Source organism: Petaurus breviceps, unplaced genomic scaffold, assembly GCF_028583685.1.
Source record: "Petaurus breviceps papuanus isolate PSGF00001 unplaced genomic scaffold, PetGlider_PUasm1.0 229, whole genome shotgun sequence".
NCBI lineage: Eukaryota > Metazoa > Chordata > Mammalia > Diprotodontia > Petauridae > Petaurus > Petaurus breviceps.
The window spans coordinates 6,903,009-6,922,985 of NW_027185903.1; the positions used below are offsets into that span (position 1 = coordinate 6,903,009).

The following is a 19,977-nucleotide window of genomic DNA, read 5'->3' on the forward strand; positions in this document are numbered from 1 at the left end:
AACATTCATTTAAGTTGTGGGCATTATTATCTTTGATTGAAGATGCATATGTACACAAATATACATCTTATGTAACAGCTAGGTGGCTCAGTGTGTAGAGTGCAAGGGCCTAGAGTCTGTTGAAAGCTCCTCTTCCTGAGTTCAAATCTAGCCTCAGACACTTACTAGCTGTGTGATCCTGGACAAGTTCCTTAATCCTCTTAGCCTTAGTGTCCTTATTGTATGAGCTGGAGAAAGAAATGGCAAACCACTCCAATATCTCCATCAAGAAAATTCCAAAAGGGGTCACAAAGAGTCAGACATGAATGAAAAACGACTAAACAACAGCAACAAAAATATAACAGCTCAAAAACAACAGCTCTTATAAACCCACCTTTTTGTTTGAAATAACTTAGTATTTCAACTAGGAATCTGTACATCCTAGTTCTAAATTTTAGCTCTGCCATTTACTTGCTGTAAAACTTTGAGTAAATCATATCAGTTATCTGAACCTGAGTTTTTCCCATCTGAAAAATGAGGATGTTAGACTAAATGATTTCTGAGGTCCCTAACGTGTTAGGAACTTGTGATATTTAGTGCATTTCTCCAGATAGTTCCTTTTACAGAAGTGTTAAGCAGTCAGATTAAGATTTATCCATTTCTTTAACAATTTCTTTATAGAAGATATTGAACTTTCAATTAATAGTATAGGCTATTATTGGCTTTGATATTTTACATATGTAAACTTAGGTAATTTAAAGGTTCTTTAAAATGAAAGTACTGCATCTTTAAAATGTTCTTTTATATGCTTTTTAAAAAAATAAATTGGCTGAATCCATTTCCTTTTGTAGACCAAAAAAACTTTTATGTCTGTAAATAAAATAAATTTTCAGACCTTGATCATTGAAAGTAATTCATTGAAGCTAACAGAAACTGGGATATTCATTTAAATTTAACCTTTAGTTTCTGAACAATTTTGAAGCCAATCAACAAGCACTTATTAAACACTATGTGCCAGGCACTGAAATGTGAGGCAATTATGAAATATTGCTGTGGCTTTTTTTTTTTTTGTCAGTTGACTGTTGGTCATTTTGCTTAATGCTTTTGTTTAGATTAAATGATGTTCAAGTTGGTTTTCGATACTTTTCTAACACTCTATGTTAACCACTCTAAAATCACATGTACTAGGCTATTTGTGGAAATTTACTACAAGGGAATGGCTATGTATATGGTCAGATGTGTCAAAAGAAAGTTTCATTAATAAATTTAAATATAATATCTTGTTACTAATACATGTAATTAAACTTAAATTAGATTTTAGTCCTTGTACTTATAGCTGATCTATTATTTGTAAAACAAAAATATCTTTCCATATAATCCTCAGAAGGAGATTGATCAGTACCTTTTCTCAACACTATTGGGCAGCCTTTTCAGTATGTTTAAATGTGCCATTAGCACTTTGTTTAATACACCTGTGGATTTGCAGTCAATATTCACCTAAGTAAGTTGATCATTTTAATGTAGTTATATGTGATTCACAGTTTTCCCTCAACTATAATCAGGTTATAACTACAATGCATGGGTTTAAATTAGACATAGTCTTTCTATACTCCCACACTTTTTTATACCTGACTCATGTGAAAGAAACTGATTGCCTCTGTCTATGCCTCAGCAAAGAAATACTTTTATCTTTCGACTTAAAACCTGGAGGTTGAAATTAACTAGTGTTGAGCAGTGCTAAAGTTAGCTTCATTTTATCCATTTTTGTGAGAAGTATTAAGAAATTAGTATCTTTGCTGAACAAACATAATTAAAGCTTCTAAGAGATATTTATGAAATATGCATTTGACTTTGGAAATTTTTTTTTCATCTTTTTTCTACAATCCTTTTTTTTCCCCTCTCTTTTGAAAGGTTGTGGCTTCTGTTTTTGAGGGGATTTTGAATGAGGGGATGCCAATTAAGAGGGAAGACAGGCTGATTTTTAAACTTCTACTTTGTACATAGTTCCAAATAGAAGATGAAACTTTCAGAAGTTTAAAATGTTTTGAAATCTTAAGATACAAATCAAGTTAAAACTTCTCTGTAGAATCATTACGATTATTGGTTTATTGCACTTCAGTAAACATTTATTAAGTACCTGTTCTATACTGAGGCACTCACAGCTTGTTGGCTTTTACAGGAGACAGAAAGTTGAGACATAGCAACTCTCCTGCTCTACTGGAATTCACAAACTTTTTTTTTGGGGGGGGGTTTGGAGGGCAATTGGGGTTAAGCGACTTGCCCAGGGTTACACAGCTAGTAAGTGTTAAGTGTCTGAGGCAGAATTTGAACTCAGATCCTCCTGATTCCAGGGCCGGTGCTTTATTCACTGCACCACCTAGCCGCCCCAAATTCACAAACTTTTATGGGAATAGGACACATTGCAGTGATTTTTAGTAGAAAGGAGTAGCATGATGCTTTGTTACTGCAGGCAAATAATAAAAAAAAAAAACAAAAAACCCTTTTATCCTCACTTTACTCATCTCTATAAGGCTTATATCTCCTGCCTTACCAAGTTATTTTGAGTATCAAGCATGTTAATATATGCAGAGTGCTTGGTAAACCTTAGGACATTATATACATGTTACCTATTATATTTCCCTAATATTCTTTCTGGGAACAGCCTTATACAGATTGCTTCAAGTCAAGAAGGATCAGAATTAGTAAAAGAGAAAATTCAATCTTTCTTCCTTAGAGGTGAACCCATAGGATTATAGGTATAAATGTAGAAAAGACCTCAGGGACCATCTTGTCTAACACACATGTTACAGATGAAGAAACTGAGGCAAGAGGGTGAGGTGACTTATCCAAAGTCACATACTAATTGACATAGGTATACTGAATCCAAAAGGTTGAAGCCAAGTTCAAAATCAAGGAATATTTATATTTATAGGACAGAAATTTTTTTTAATCTTTAAATTACCATATTTTGCTTCATAATTGTCTCAGATTTTATGCCAGTAGTGTACAACTATTATGCAAAAGAGTGTTTTTTTTAATTGTGCCAGTATTACTTTAAAAAATAATTTATTACTGTCTTTGGTGCAAGATCAGGATGCATGGAATACTCATGAATAGACATTAAAATAGAATATTGACAATGCATCTACACTGAGAGTTCTAGGATAGTGACTTGCAATGCCTGAGATAAATGCATATCCATATGCCACTGGTGAATACATTGCTGCTGTGTTACATTTTAAGCATTCCGACGAACAGAATTACGTATACCATGCGACGATTACACGATGAAAGGTTGTAAACCAATTTTTGGATGGGGAAAAAAAAACAGGGTGTGACAATTATGCAGTGAAGTATGGTATTTTAAAATCTAGTAATATTTCTAGTGTTGCCAAAGTCAAAAAACTTGATGAGACTAACCAATGGTCTGATTGTATAATTATGGAAACTGAGTACAAAATTAGCCATTTTGTATTTGTTCTGAGCCATGATTAAATCCAAATCCTCAAGGAAGATGGGTCTCTGAAGCTTTCTTACCATCTTTAAAAGAGTACCTACATTGGATACAGTGTCAGCAAACAACATAAATCTTGTGAAATAAGAGTTTTTAAGCAGTGTAGCTGCCAATAATAGTTAGCATCTATATAGTGCTTTAATGTTTACAAAGTGCTTTATATACATTTTCTTATTTGATCCTCACACACAACCTTCTGAAATAGGTGCTGTTATTTATCATCACTCCACAGATGTGCATTTGGGCTTAGAGAGGAGTTAAGAGACTTGTGCTGGGTGTCACAACTGGTAAGGATCTGAATTGGAATTCAGTTCCAGGTCTTTCTAATTAAACATCTTGTCCACAATGAAATACTTCTTACTGCAGTCATTGAAGGTGCCTCATAGGGTTATCAGGTAATTTCTTTTTAAAAAAATTTTATTGATATTACCTTTATTTCTGAATATATCCTCCCTCCACCCAACCCTAACCCCTAGCTGTCACTTGTAAAATAGAGTAAAAAAAAAGGGGGGGTGGGAGTAACTCAGCAAAATTAACCAGCACATCAATCTAGCTGACAAAGTATGTAGTACCACCCCCATAGCGCCCCCATCTCTGCCAAGAAAGAGATGCATTTTCTTATCTCTTCTCTATGACCAAGCTTGGTCATTATAGTTATGCAGTTTAGTTTCTTTGCTTCTTTCTCTGTTTACATTTGTAATTGTATGTATTCCTGGTTCTACTTATTTTACTTCATACAAATCCTCTCATGCTTCTTCATATTGATCTTTTCTTAGGATGAAGTAAATTATAAATAATCCATTACATTTGTTTAGTTAGTATAATTGACTTTCTAGTCTCTGGGTATCTGTTTTGTTTCTGGGTCTGTACTGTTAGAAATACTGCTGTGAAGTGAGTAAAATGACTTACCCAAGGTCATATAACTAGTTAGGTACAGAACAGGGACTTGTTCCTAATTTCCAGTTTTCTTTCCATCGCACTGTACTGCCTCAGCTAAGTAATAGAAATTCATAGAAGGGAGAGGTAAAGATATGACTAGCACCTCCCTCTTACCACTAGTTAATAGAGAAGAGAAATGGTATTTAATGAAATTAAGGTGGTCCATCAGTCATGTATAGAGAGGGAGAAAAAGTTAATATCACAAAGTGTGAATGAACAAATAAAAAGGATCAGAATGAAGAATATTAAATGAAAAAGTCTTCATTTTATTTGATTCTGTGGATGTGTAGTTCTACCCAACCTGCTGACTCTTTCTTGACTTTTCATGGATGGTAGAATAGTACATGGGCCTACTAGTGAAAACTATCCTTTACACTCACCACGTGACTGGTCTACTTGCTTTTCTTTGCATTTTCTTTCATGTGCCTTAATAGTTTTTCTCCAACAAGGTTCTCACATTAATATATTAGGCCTATGCAGGATTCCTTGATGTAATAACAGCAAAAACTGTTTGATTCTCTAATTATTGATATAAAATGAGACATAAAACAGAGAGAAATAGTCTAATTAGCTGTCTTTATCATTGCAATAGAAGATACTCACTGTGGAAATATATGGTATAATGGAAAGAGCATTGACTTTGAAATCAAAGAATGTGGCTTCACATCCCACCTCTTGAAGTTTGTTATATCTATATAACCTTAGGCAAGTCACAAAATCTCCCTGGGCTTCATTTTACAGACTAGGAAATGGAGGGCTTCAAAGCTAGGTGGTGCAGGCGATAGAGTTGAAGACACCTTCACTTTCATTGTAGAAAGTAGAAAACCAAAAGAAGAAACATAGGTAGAATGTGGTACCATCTTTTAGATAGGCCTGTCAATTTTTTGGTAGCAGTAGTCAAGTATTATAGTAGGTATTGAGTACCTTGCCTATAAGTTCAGAAATTCTGCACTTGCTAATGTTGCATGTGGTCTTGTATAACTTTTTGATTCTTTCTTCCTTAGAATGTAGTTGTTGTTTTATTTTCCCTAGTTAGAGAGGGTGTTTTCCTTAGAAGGCACTATGATATCCATAGTACTTCACTAGGTGCTAGAATTCTGAAAATAACAACTTTTAAAAATTCTATAAGCAGTTTCATTCTATTTAGAATTGGTAACAAAGGAAATAATAGTGTGAATTATTCTGATAGTTCAGTTAAAATAGGGCAAGGACTAGTTAAGTGAAGTTTTTGTGTACTCTTATTTCTATACTATCATTTGTATATAAGTAGTATGCACAGGTTTCCCCTTTTAAAGATTTATATGTCAGATTTGGAATTTACAGGACCAAAAGGCAATGTAGTAGAGTGGGGAAGCTGTTGGATTTTAAGTCAGAGGATCTGGTTTCAAATGCTAGCTTTGCAGTTTACCACCAAAGTGACCCTGCAACAGGTCCCTTTACTTTAATGGGTCTCATTTTTCTCATCTATAAAATGAGGTGACTGAATGAGGTGATGTCTGAGATGAAGTCCCTTACAACTCCAAGTCTATCATCCTGTGATAATCATGAGGTGCCTCAAAATAAGCAGATGAGATATTTGTCAGAATGCTTATTTAGCATATGCCTGGCTCATAGTAGGCACTGTATAAATGCTTATTCCCCAGTCAAAGTTAAGAACTTTTAATCTGGAGTACATTAGGTTGGATATACCTATGCCTAGAAGTCTCCTTCCCTTTTTTATTTTTTTAAAACAAATGTATTCACTCCAATAGTACAATAAATAAATATCCAGATAAGAAGGGAGAAGGTATAGTCAGGGACTCAGAAAACATGGGAAACTTTTCTGTTGCCTGGTTTTTGGGAGATAGAAGATTCCAGAGACAAGAAATACTTTTAAAGGAAAAATAGACTAAGCAGAAATAAAATTCTGATTTCTGCTACATCTCGTGTCAAGGAAATAACCACTACTCTTTCAGTGGAAAAAAGTCATTTAATTTTACTTAAATAAGTGGGGAAAGTAGTATTGGTTTTATGCAAATTGTTTTCACAGACAGTTTTATTACAGATAATGTATCTTTTCAATAAAGCAATGGGATCCCTATATTACCAAACAACAATCAATAGTGTCCAAGATCACTTGTCAGTTTTTCCATGACCATCTAGCGTAGCTAAGCACATTAACGTGGGAATAGAGACCTCAAACTCAAAAGACTGGGTTTAAGTAGATTTAGGTTGCAGATTAATAAGAAATTGATGCACTATTTCTAAACCTCTAGAGTTTCTTCTAGAAGTAAACTTTATTTGATAAACTTTAATTTTTTTGAGAGCTATCTCTTCAGGGCTGTTTTTAGAAGGCATTTTCTAAGCATTGTTGACTTAGTGTTAAAAGAAATAGTTCAGAAGCTATTAAAGCAACTTAACTTTGCTTAAATTATCTGAAGCTATCAGCATTACTTCTTTATGGAATAATGGAAATATTCCAGAGCATGTACTGATGTGATTAATGTTCTATTGTTTTTAACACTTTTTATGTTATATATATAGATCACATTTTTTCTAACTGTTGTCCTTTTCAGGATTAATCTTTTTTTTTTTTTAAAGCAGTTGGGGTTAAGTAACTTGCTCAAGGTTACACAGCCAGTTATTTTGTGTGGGTGCCAAGTATCTGAGGTCAGAACTGATCTCAGGTCTCCCGACACTGGGGCCAGCGCTCTTTACTTACTGTGCCACCTGGCCGCCCCTAATAATATATATATATATACAATTTTTTTTTTGCTTTTTGGAGGGCAATAGTTGGGGTTAAGTGACTTGCCCAAGGTCACACGGCTAGGTTTTTGTTTGTTTGTTTGATTGTTTGTTTTTTGTTATGTGTCTGAGGCCGGATGTGACCTCAGGTCCTCCTGACTCCAGGGCTGGTGCTCTATTCACTGCACCACCTAGCCACCCCAAGATTAATCTTACAGTGACTTTTGATAAATTACTTTTGTCACTTTGGTCACAGGTAGGTCATTTACATATATTACAAATATACTTTTAGATGAAATAGGAAAAAGTTTTTGACATGTGTCTTTTGTAGGAATTCTTATGTGGTATCGGAAATTGTTTTAGCAGAAAAATTAATGTCAAATAATATGAAGTTGTGATCTGGTAAGGACACCTAACAAGGGGGAGCAAATCAAAATTGAAGGGTAATATTTAGGATGAAATTTTTTCATGAATAAGGAAAAACCAGAATATGTGTCCTATGTTCTAGCTGACAATGCTGTGATTTTGAGAAATTTAGCTATCTGTAGCTTTTGGTATTTCTCAAAAGTAAAATTATTGCATTTATGTGTAGAATATATAGCACTAGCTACCTGCCTTCTCATAAGGTTTTCTGAAAATATTTCTTTTGTAAAATCTTTGTCCAAATAAAAATCTGAGAATTTTTGGTATGATGATTTTAATAAGAAACATGTCTTATAAAAATAGAGAATAATTAGGTGGAATCAACTCAAGTTCATTTGGGATTGAATTACAGTAGAATTTCACCATAACTTAGATATGTCCCCAGATCAAACTATGCTCCCCACCATATAGCCATATTATTAAAAGCTTTATAAATGACTTTTATGTCCTGTCTCCAAAGGTGTTACCCTACAACTTTAATTTAGTTCTAGGATAATGATTTGATTATTGGCTCAGTACTTTGATAACCATTCAGTGTACACCAAACAAATTTTGTGTTATCTGTGTTTACACCCTTGAAATTATTACACTATTCCTAAATGTGCTTCCTCTGCGTAGCCTTTAATGCAGCTCAGGAATCTCTCCTCCTAGAACTCTTTCAGAGCCACTTCAAGCCACAATGATCTAAACCCTTAGAATATATGATCATTTTTACTCTCTCTCCAGTTCTTTTGGTGATTAATCATATACTACCATGTGACATTTTCTAGCATTCTCTTGATTTTGTCTTTATTGTATCATTTAGTTTTTCACCTGTGTATGTCTCATCTCCCAGGCTAGGTTATAAATTCCTGGAGGTCAAAGGGACCCTATCTTAAATTATACTTATTTTCAGTTCATTGGATATGTGGAGGCATTTCTTCTGATAGTTCTTAGAGCAATGAATTCACAGATCCAGTCCTCCCTAACAATACTCAAACCAATGTTTTGTACATAGTAATTGCCTTTTCTCCTCCAGTCCATCCTTCATACCCCTGTCAGACTAATCTTGTTTATTCGAAGATCTGATTGTTTTACTCCTCTGTTTAAAACCTTCCAGTTGCTTCCTGTTGGCTGAAGAGTCAAGTTCAAAGTCCTTAACCTGGCTTTGTCATCCACAACCTGTTATCATCCTACTATTTAACTCGTTTACTCATTTCAGCCCTCCCACATCCATGCCCTGTACTTTCTTACCTGTATGCATTTGCTTATACAATAAGTATATATGAATTATGTGGCTTAGTTTAGGGATGGGGTAGAGGATATCCCCCCTCCTTAGCCTTTAAAGCTCTATCCAAATACTGCTTTCACCTTGAAGCTTCCACTGATGTGCTTAATTGTGACCTTTGCTCCTCCCAGTGCCCCTTTCTCACATAACATTTCGCATCTCCCATGTACATCCATCAGGTAAATTAGAGTTATTTATCTGTGTGTCATATGTCCATAAGATTGTTAAGATGTAAGTTCCATGAAAGCAGGGTCTGTGCAGTGCCTCAGCACAGTGTTTTGCATACATTCGGTGTTTTATAAATGTTTGTTGAATTGAAATATTTGTCCATTGTTCTGATCTAAAATCTAAACTGGTTTGAAGTGGTTTAGAAGATAAAATCTCAAATTTCTTGTCACCTTTCACATACCACCTTTGTACACAGAGTTCATTCTGTGTTCTTCAGTTTTGAATTTTCCATGTCTTGCTTTGACTCACTGTTGGTAGTCTCTTCCTTACTACTGTGTGTTAACTCTGCTTTGTAGATAGTGCTCTTTCACCCTCTCTCCCATCCCCCATTTGCCCAGTGCTACTCCTGCATTATATCAGGCCTGACAGATGAAAGAATAATGTATACATACCAAGTAAAGAGATAGAGTAGACAACTAAAAAGAAAAATATTGTTAATTGCATTATGGCAACATTCTCATCTGTGCTAACTGATTTTTAGCTTAGGCTTTAAATACTTGGGTTGTAATCTGGCTGCTATAAGGAAAGCATTTATAGTGTTTGTAGATTAACGTAAAACTAAATCATCTTTGTCAGTAATTTTTTAGCCTTTACTTCCATTAACTTAGAATAAATGTCTAAGGGTATTTCTGGAAGGCATAAGGCATATGCAAGATCAAGAGGAACCAATATGATGTTAGAGGGTATAAGATGAAGGGGGAGAAAGAAGACAATAAAGAAAAAATGGACACAGGGGAAGGGCATAGTGCTACCAACATACATCAGCCATTATTGGTAATTTATTATTCATATTAAATAATTCATAATACTACTAGTAGATTGATATTTATTTTGGGTGTATTCTGATTCTTTGAAAACTTGTTTGGTTCAGTGGAAAAAAGTAACTATTTGGACTTGTTTGTGAATGAAAACTTTTTCACATTGTCTTTCCTTTTAAAGTACTTCGAAATATACTTACATTTTCATTAGCTTAATCCTATTAACTGAAGTTGATAACTGACATTTCATATAGCCCTTATTTGCAAAAGATTTCATTTTCCCCATTTACAAAGATAGAAACTGGGGTTAGGATGTTTAATAACTTGCCAGGGTTACACAATTAGTGTCAATTGTAGGATTTGAACCCAAGTCTCTTGTAGCAGTGAGTCCAGTACTTTTTCCACTATACCACTCCATTAAGGTTAATTAAAAACTCATTAATTGGAGGGAGGGTCCTAGTTTTTTGCTTTTTCATGGGTCTCTTATGGAAAACTTTGTGGCCAAGGGCTATACTAGAGAACACTGAGAATAGATCTTTTTATCCTTATATTTATTTATAGCCAGGTCAATTAGATGGTAGGTAATTAGTTGCCTTTTGATGAAAGAATATTTTTTTTCCTTTTTGTATACTTAGGACCTTAAAATCCTTTGTGTATAATCTTGCTATAATAAATGGAGTTGGGGGCAGGCGGTGTGAGAAACTCCATCTAATAAATAAATGGCATTGGGGTAGTGGTGGTCTAAGAAACTCCATCTGTGCATGCAGATAAGCAGTTCATAGTCTTAGGGAATTTGCATGCACCTCCTAATGAGTTAAGTGATTTGTCCTGATCACAGAGCCAGTTTGTGTCAAAGTTGAAGTGTTTTAGGGGTAGGGAAGGGATTGTCAGGACTTAAACCCAGGTCTTTCTGCCTAACCACATAATATGCCTAACCATACTTCCTCAGGATGGGAAGCATATCCTCTAGACTAGAGCAATTCAATTGAATACAATTGAATAAATATTTGTTTTTATTTTTAAAATGGATACTTCCCTATATACTTAACAAATAGTATTTTATATTGTAGTTTTTTGTGCCCAAGCACACAAATATAATTTAGTATCAATATTTTTACTTTTAAAATTATATGTCGTTTTAAAAATTTGTTAAATTGACTTGTGATATAGAGTATGGTTCCTGCCTTCAAGAATGTTAACAATTTAACTGATATCATGCTCTATAAAATGGCTTTAGGGTTTTTTAAGACAAATTTTTAAATGGAAATGTTAAATTGGAATTTGATTTTACTTCAAAAATATCTTAATTTCCTTTCAAGAACTTTGTTGCTCAGTCACGTACAATTCTTCATGACCCCATTTGGAATTTTCTTGGCAAAGATGTTTTTTTTGTGGTGAGGGGAGCATTTCCTTCTCCAGATCATTTTACAAATGTGGAAACTGAGGCCAACAGGGTTAAGTGACTTGCCCAGGGTCATACCAGCTAGTAAGTGTCTTGAGACCATATTTGAACTCTGGTCTTTGTGACTCCAGGCCTGGTGCTCTTTCTACTTCACCACCTAGTTTGCCCTAGTAGCTCTGGAACGAAAATGAAAATAGGAAAATGAAAAGCTATTTCATTTTTGTACATTAGTAAACAGTATTATTCTTTTAGTGCTGTTTGCACAACCTAGTTGTCGCTAGGGGTTTGTTGTTATTGTTTTGCTCACCACTGGCTAGTCAATTCATGAGATTGACGCGAGACTCTCTTTTGGACCAGGCTGTAAATAAGTGACTTGAACCTTATGAATATGCTAGGCTTGTGAGTCATTTCCTTATAGTACTATATAAGGTAAAGAACTGTCATATTTAACAAGAGAGACTGAGAAAAGAGACATTGTTTTCCTTCTCTTATGTTGACTCCTCCCTATTATTTTTCTGTGATGATACCTATTGTAATAATAATAATAATAGCTGCTAAGATTTATGTAGCTCTTTAAGAGGGAACTTGTTAAAAAAAAAAGAACTTGCTAACTCATCTGATTCTTACAACAACCCTTCAAGGTAGGTGTTATTATTCCCAATTTATTGATGGAGAAACTGAAACCCTAGAGAGGTTAAGTGACATAAGGCTCTGAAGCGGGATTCAAACTTGGGTCTTCTGAATCCCATATGCTACAGTATACATGTGGTTTAGAAACTTAAAAAAACCAGTAGGTTCTATTTTTAGTTTTTTCTGGCATATAATTTCATTTTAAGACTTTTGTGGAGCTGCCAGGGGAAATTCTTTTGTCACTTGTTTTCTTTGTATCACGCCTTCCTTGGGAGTAATCTCATGTCCACTGTAAACCTCAGTCCGGAGCCAAACAAGTCAATGAGCATTTCAGGCCCTACGCTAAGTTCAGGGGACCCAAAGACAGGCAAAAGTAGACCTTGCCTCCAAGGAGTTCACAGCCCAATGGCAGAGACAACATAAAGATAACTGTATGCGGGCAAAAGTAATAACGGGGTAATTTAGTGCAGAATCAGGGCATTCCGGGCTTGGGGAATGTCTAGTGAAAATTCATTGTTGAGAGATATAACATGTTGTTCCAGAAACAGCAAGGAAGCCAGTGTCACTGACTCATGGAGAGGTGGGGGAACTAAAAGTAGAAGAGAGAGGAGAGTAAGTGATGCATAAGAGAGTTGGGAAGGGTCCAGGTTATCGAGAGCTTTAAGAGCCAAACAGGATTTTATATTTGGTCCTGGAGGTAGTAAGTAGCCTCTGGAGTTTATAAAATAGAAGGGGTTACTATGATCAAGACTGTGCTTTGGGAAAGGCAGTTTGGCAGTTTAATGGAAGATGGACTGGAATGAGGAGAGACTTGCAGTAGGCAGACCGGCCTAGCAGCCTCTTGCAATAGTTTAGGCATGAGGTGATCAGGAACTATACTAGAGTCGGAGCAATGTCGGGAGAGGATGTTATGATGGGAGAAACTACAGTACTTGGCAAAAGATTGCATGGGGGAAAGGGGAAGGAGAGGATAAGGATGAGAGTGGGCTAGACAGTAATGGGGAAGTTATTAGCAAGAGGAGAAGGTTGGGGCAGGATGGGGGGGATAACAAACGATCAGTTTTACATATGTTGAGTTTAAGATGTTTACAAGCCATCCAATAGATTTGGAATGTATTTCCTTGGTGGTGGTGTTTATTGGGCTTCTTAAAAGACAGTCTCAAGACCTGAAACAAATTCAAGATATCTTTTGTATGTTTGCATTACTTTATTTTTAAAAGTTAATTTATGAATATTTTTTTTAAACTGATACAAGCCAAACAAATACCTAGAGCAGAGTTGTCAAATATGTGGCCCTCCTGATTGCAGTTTGAACCAGGTTAAAATGTAATTGGGAAATATTTTATACAATAAATAAAAGTACAATAAAACATAGTTAATACTACATTTTAAAACTGCTTATGCACAGTTTGTTGTTCAGTCATGTCTGACTTCATGACCACATGGACCATATTGTCCTTGGGTTTTCTTGGCAAAGGTAGCAAAGTGGTTTGATTATTTTCTTCTCCAGTAGATTAAGGCAAACTGAGGTTAAGTGACTTGCCCAGAGTCACAGAGCTAGTAAGAGCCTGAGGTCACATTTGAACCTGATTAATGATTTTTTTTAATAGTTATTCTAAATTCCAGATGCTAGTTCCTTATATACTGAACCATCTTGCTACCTTATGTACAGTATAGTGGTCCCCATTTCTGTTTGATTTTGACACCATTTCACAGTGCTTCTTACACTGTGGGTCAAGACCTCATATGGGGTCATGAAGAAGTTGGCAACAGTCAAAGATTTCTGAATGTACAATGACCAAAATTAATTAAAAATTTAATAAAAAATCAAACTTGTAGTGAATCCAAGGTGTTTCTGGCAGCAATTGCCCCTGTTGCATCGTGCAACTGTAGCCTTGGTTCTGAGCACAAAGCATGTGCACTTTGTGCTGTTCATGCCTTCAAGCCATGCAACAATGCTGCCTAACCTTGTCTAGAGTAGAAAAAGTTTAAGAAGCCCTGGAGAGCATAAGTTCCAAACCTTTAGTCACAGACCCTATGTATGTTATTTCTTCCCTTATTCCTCAGTTTATCATTAAAGTAATATCATGTGATCATTTTTTTCTTTTTTTCCACTTGCCATAATCTCCAGACTCAATTCTTTGACTGTATATCCCCTTTTGTGTATCAGTCCCTTGCTCTCTTCCCAGTTGTTGTATACATTTATTGAGGATCATGACGTGAATTATAGAGAACTAGTTTTCCTATCATTTAGTTTATACTTTTGTTGTATGTACTTTATTGAAAGTTGAAGGGAGACTGATATTATCCAGTTAGATCAGTCATCCTGAGGTAGACTATAGTTATTAGAAATTTAAATCAAAAGAATGGGACCCTAAAAAGTTTTAGCATGAAGTTGTTATTAAAAAAATTTCAACATTTTACAGATTTTTTCCTTTAAGATTGAAATGTGTACCCTTTACTATATCCAAACTACTGGTGATCAATGGCTCAGAATTAGCAGTTGAGGATTCAGCTTCCAACCAGAGTTGCAGCTGTGTCATGTATCATTTAATAAGTGGTTAAGATTGGTGACTGATTTCTGTTAATCCATTCACTTGTCTCATTTTATTTCCCTTGTGACTAAATAACAAAGATATATTATATAATGTTATTGTTATTACGATCAGAGATTTTGCATTATTTGTTATTTTTTTGTTATTTTTATATTGATATATATTTTATGATATATATATTTATATAAAATATATATTTTATATTGATATTTGTTATTACAATCAGAGACCAATTGCATTGGTCCATCAAAGATTGCTTTCTTGAACCCTTATTTACCATTTTCAGAAGCACCCTGATTAATGATATTTTTAATAGTTATTCTAAATGCCAAGTTCAATTGGAGATCGAAAAAGTTTTGAAATTCTGTTTTCACATTTAGAAAACAGAAAAGAACTTTTTAGAAAAGGAAGGTGTGAGTTAGATAGCAAATTGAGAGAGAAGGCAGGTATGCCTGAGGTATGGCTTTGCCATCATGCTGAGATGCTATTAATTTCTAGCTTAGAGATAGCAATGATAGCTAAATTTATATAGCTTTTTAAGGTTTGCAAAGTGCTTTATATAACCTTGTTTGATTGTTACAATGATTTTGTGAGATGTGAGATAGGAATTTCAGGTGGTTCTGTCCCCATTTTATAGAAGAGAAAATTGAGGATCTTAGAGGTGAAATGATTTACCCATGGGTACACAACTACTAAGTGTCAAAGCCTTAAATCCAGGTCTTTCTAATTCCCAAGGTCAGCTCTTATCACTGGCTGCTTATAAGGAGAACTTGGGAAGCTGTATGGAAAAGCCAGATACTTCTTTCTAGCTCTTTTTAATCCTTAGAAACAGATATCTCACACTTGGAAGAGACCTTAGAGATATATTTTTACTGGTAGAGAAACTGAAACCCAGATTGTCACATATAAAAAAACAGCCAGTAAAATCAGTAGACAAAACTAGAATTTGTGTTTTCTAACTCTCAGTCTCTAGCATACTTTGTTCCTCATGGGGTCACAGTATGACTTCATTATTTTATTTTAAGTCTTATCTACCTAGACAATGATGCTGTAGAATTGCTTATGGACATCCTGAAGAAGAAACCAAATCAAAGCAAGGGAATTATTTTGAATGATTTCAAATAGATTTTGAATGAATGTCCTTGTTTGCTCTTATTTGTGAGACTTAGGAAGCTAGCTGAAGAAGGCAGTGAATTCACCCATCCTGTCCTATGAAAGTATAGGGACAATAAAGGGAAATCATTCTTTTCTGTATGCCTGGCACAAAATTGTGACTGCCCTTAGGAAAGGTATATAAAAGGTTAATTCCAGGGCTTTCTATGAACTTGTCTTAAACTTTTAGAAAATATGAAAGAACAACTTTACAGAATTTTGATACATATGCACACATGTTTAATGCCAGAAAATTCTTCTTTCTGGAGAATATAAATAGGTATTTATTTGGGGATAGCCAAGTAAACTCCTTAAGTATCAGGACTGTTGCATTTTGTCTTAGTATCCCTGACACTTAGAACAGTATCTTGCACAAAGTAAGAAAGCATTATGTGTAAGTTAGATATTGTATTTGCAGATAAGGGAAACAGTATTGAATAGTAGATAGAGGGGTTAGCTCTGACTTTAGGAAGACCTATTTTAAGTCCCACCTTTGTCACATACTAGCAGTGTGACCCTGGGCAATCCACTTAACCTCCCCAGGCAGCACTTTAGGCCTGTAAGTTACAGACCAGTTGCTAATCATCTGCATAGGCAAGGAAGAGAGTTATTGGGTCTTTCTACATTTCCCTCACTCTTCCAAGCTGTTGTTAGAGATCCAACAAGATCAGGCCCTCTTCTGATTTATCATCTGATTTAAAGAAACACTTGGGACATTAAACTTTTAAGCTTTAGATACTTTAATGAGTAAAGGCAGAAATGTAAATGACAGGTTAGACAGTTTACAACACTGTTAATTCACTTTATAATTTTAAATCATACAGGTTACATGGAGTCATACAGAACTTTGTTTTTGCTTCTAAGCTCATTACCTTTGGGGAAAGATTACATAAATTTTGAGGGGTAATATGTAGCGGGTAGATAGTGGGCCTTGAAGTCAGGAACACCCAGATTCCAATCTTGCTCCCTGAAACACAAGGACTCCATGACCCTGGTTATCACTTAACTTCTTGGTCCTCTCTAGGCAACTCTCTAACATTACAAGTTGTACTCTGTATTCTTACCTTTGGGAAAATACTGTAGCATACAAAGAGTTATCCCTTTTCCAGTTGTACATCTAAGGTCCCCTAATAGGTTTTGCACATCCCCAACCATAAAAGAAAGTTTTAGATAGGGAGGAAAAAAAGTACAAAGAAAACCAATATTTAGACAAGAAAAGGCTAGACAGGTAATTATAAAAATTAAATGTGTAGGAGAATGGAAGATGGATTACTTATTTTGCATGACATCAATGGGGAGATCTGGGATTAATGGGTAAAATTACAGGGAAGCAGTTTTAAGCTCAATAGAAGAGCTTTCTGACAATTAAAACTATTTGAAAATGGAATGGTTTTTTTTTTTTTTTTTAGAAATGAGAAATGAAATGATTATCAAATAATAATTAACAAGGCATATTTACTATATGAAAAATAACATGGAATAAGATAACACTTCATTCCAAGAGTCCAGGAACAAAACTTCCAATGTTTCTGAACAATTGTGCGAAAGTGTTTTTGGCTCAGTCTGTGGCTCTAGTTTATCTTTTATTGCATGTAGATTGAGACTGTGTTCATGCAGTAGCAAGTGAAGTAGAAATACAGTGAAATGGATTACAGTTCTTTTATATCATACTATACTATAGCTAGATATTTTGCTTCATGTTATAAGTTGAGTTTTTGTGGAAGCACTGACTTGGCAGTTAGTAGGCCCGTAATAAACTATTTTTGTTTGATTGGAAGGGGAGTTACATAGTTTTCATAAGTTGGTGTGGTTTTTTTTGCCTTTTGGAGGGCAGTTGGGGTTAAGTAACTTGCCCAAGGTTACACGGCTAGTTTTTTTTGTGTGTGGGTGTTGTGTCTGAGGTCGGAAGCAAACTCAGGTCCCCCTGCCTCCGGGGCCAGTGCTTTACTCACTGCGCCACCTAGCTGCCCCTCATAAGATTTTCAAGAGATAATTGATCAGCTTGAGTACTAGAGGGGAAGAAAAGAGGAGTGAAAAAGGATGGTGAGAGGCTTCATGGTGTAATGAAAAGCGTGCTGACTTTGGGATCAGAAAACCTGGGTTGGAATGCTGGTTTTGCCCCTACTGGATACCTCAATATCCTTGGGCAATATCTTTTAACTTCTCTGGCTATTTTCTTATTTATAAAATGAGACTGTTGGAAAAAATAACCTCTAAGAACTCTACCAACTTTAAAACTATGAAAGACATTAGATTTTAAGTGACTTTCTGCTTATACTAAATTTTGCTAGAACTTTAGTGATCTTTATAGAAATATTTTTATGTTTGTATTCCTTGAGAGATTTGTAGCTTTTGTTGTAATGCCCTGGAATTGGGAAGTAACAGTGCCCTAAAGAATTACTGTAAAGGTGTGGGTACTAAGGCCAAATCCCCTTTTCCCCCACCCCTTCCCATTAAATTAGAAAACAAAACAAAACCAACCAAACCCTGTAAGTCAGGAGTTGGCACTTTTTCTTGTAGTGTTTGTAGCACAGGTTGGGGACATTATAATTTGGGGGGGGGGAGTAAAATTTTAAACATTACCATGTACTTAGCAACATACTCTCTAAGTAATTGAAGAATACTGAAGTCATATAAGCTGTCACTCCATAAAGAAACTGTCTTAGAAGTTGTACTGGTTAAATTATTGTAGCTGCCTGTGTTTGTTTTTGCTTTTTTTGTTTTCAATTTTTTTAAATTGCTCAGATCAGGACTAGACACTTTTGCTTTAAAATTGTAGGATCCAGACATAAATATAGTATATTTAGGAGTCCCAGATGGTCAAACAAGTTTGCTTGAAGGTAGATTATTAATAAGCATTTGAACCAAATTGAATTGAGTTTTGATCCTTTTAAAGGAGGGGTTCTTAACATAAGGACTTGAGAGGAGGAGCAGAATGACCTCAGATTCTTACTTCACTTCACACTTTTTTGGTCACAAAACATTCCTGCCTGTCCCAAACCAGTTGACTAGGGATGGCTCCAGAGCAAGAGGGTAGATCCTAAAGAGTTAACCTACTTGTTTTCCAGAGCAAGCAAGTACTGGGTAGCAGTGGTTTTTGGACAGTAAGCATAAGAGGGGTAAGGAGAGGACAGGGTGAGAGGGAAGAAGCTGAAGTAGGGAAAATAATTTAGAGTAAAACTTATTTCATTTGGTACCCACAGGCCCCTGGACTCGTTAGTAGACCTAGGGCAAACTTGTGTTCATCTATGGCATACTAATTAAGTCATCAGGCATCAAGGTGGAAACGAGGGAAGAGGCAAGGAACTCTGCCTAGCATCTCTGAAACACTTCCAGCCAATATGACCCTGTTGTCAGCACACAGTTTAATATTCTCAATTGCTTTATATTATTGGGGGGAGGGGTTCCCTCCAGCAGTCTGTTGCTGTCACATGGATTTGCAAATTTTTTTTTATTTTTATTTTTTATATATTTTTTATTTTTTTCTGATTTACATCATTCGTTTCCGCCAGATTTTTAGTTATAAATTTTCTCCCCATTTTTCCCCTACCCATCCCCCCAAAACAGCAGTCCCACAGGATATCCCCACCTCCAATCTGCTCTCTCCCATACCCGTTTCCACTTTTCCAGTGGATCTCTATGCCTCAGTGCCTGTATATCTTTTTTTTTCTTAATAACATGTAAGATGGTATTAATAATAGTATACACACACACACATATATATATATTTGAATATTTGATTTTAAAACTTTCAATCCCAGATTGATTCCCTTCCCCCCCTGCCACCCACCCCCACTGGGGAGACAAGCAGTTCAGTATAGGTTGTACATGTGTGGCTAATGCAAAACAATAACATAATAGATGTATTGTAAAAGACTGACTATATTTCCCTCCCTCCTATTCCACCTCCCACTTGTTCTATTCTCTACTTTGATCCTGTCCCTTTTCAAAAGTGGGTGCTTCCAACTTCCCTCCCCCCCAGCCTGCCCTCCTTTCCATCATCCCCCCTCACATCCCCTTCCCCCCCTATTCTCCTGGAGGGTGAGATCCCCTATTTAGTGTGTATTTCCCTCTCTCCTCAAGCCAGATTCAATAGGAATAAGGTTGACCCATTCCCTTTTGCCTTCCTATTCTTCCCCTCCATTGTAACCATTTTCCCTTGCCTCTTCTATATGAGATAGTTTGCCCCACTCTGTCTCTCCCCATCTCCTCTCATTATATTCCTCTCACCTCTTAATTTCACCTTTTAAGTATCATCCCTTCCTGTTAAATTGGTCCCGTGCCCTCTATCTATGTATACCTGTAAACGTATATACACACATTCACATATGTATTCATATGCCCACATACCCTCATATAAAGACATATATATATATATATATATATATATATATATATATATGTCT

The 19,977-nt window shown here is 35.6% G+C and overlaps 1 protein-coding gene across 4 annotated transcripts in view; it reads left to right on the forward strand.

Moving 5' to 3' along the window:
- Positions 1-19,977, forward strand: part of NIPBL (NIPBL cohesin loading factor) — a 275,650-nt gene that overhangs the window by 6,218 nt on the left and 249,455 nt on the right. Inside the window, exon 1 of one of the 4 annotated variants that reach the window (XM_069096156.1) lies at positions 3,758-3,780. The exons of 2 other annotated variants lie outside the window; for them this stretch is intronic. The gene's annotated coding sequence lies outside the window, so the exon portion shown is untranslated. Of the gene's footprint in view, positions 1-3,757; positions 3,781-3,840; positions 3,889-19,977 lie in introns of those variants that run through there. One more of the 4 variants, XM_069096155.1, reaches the window with a different exon arrangement.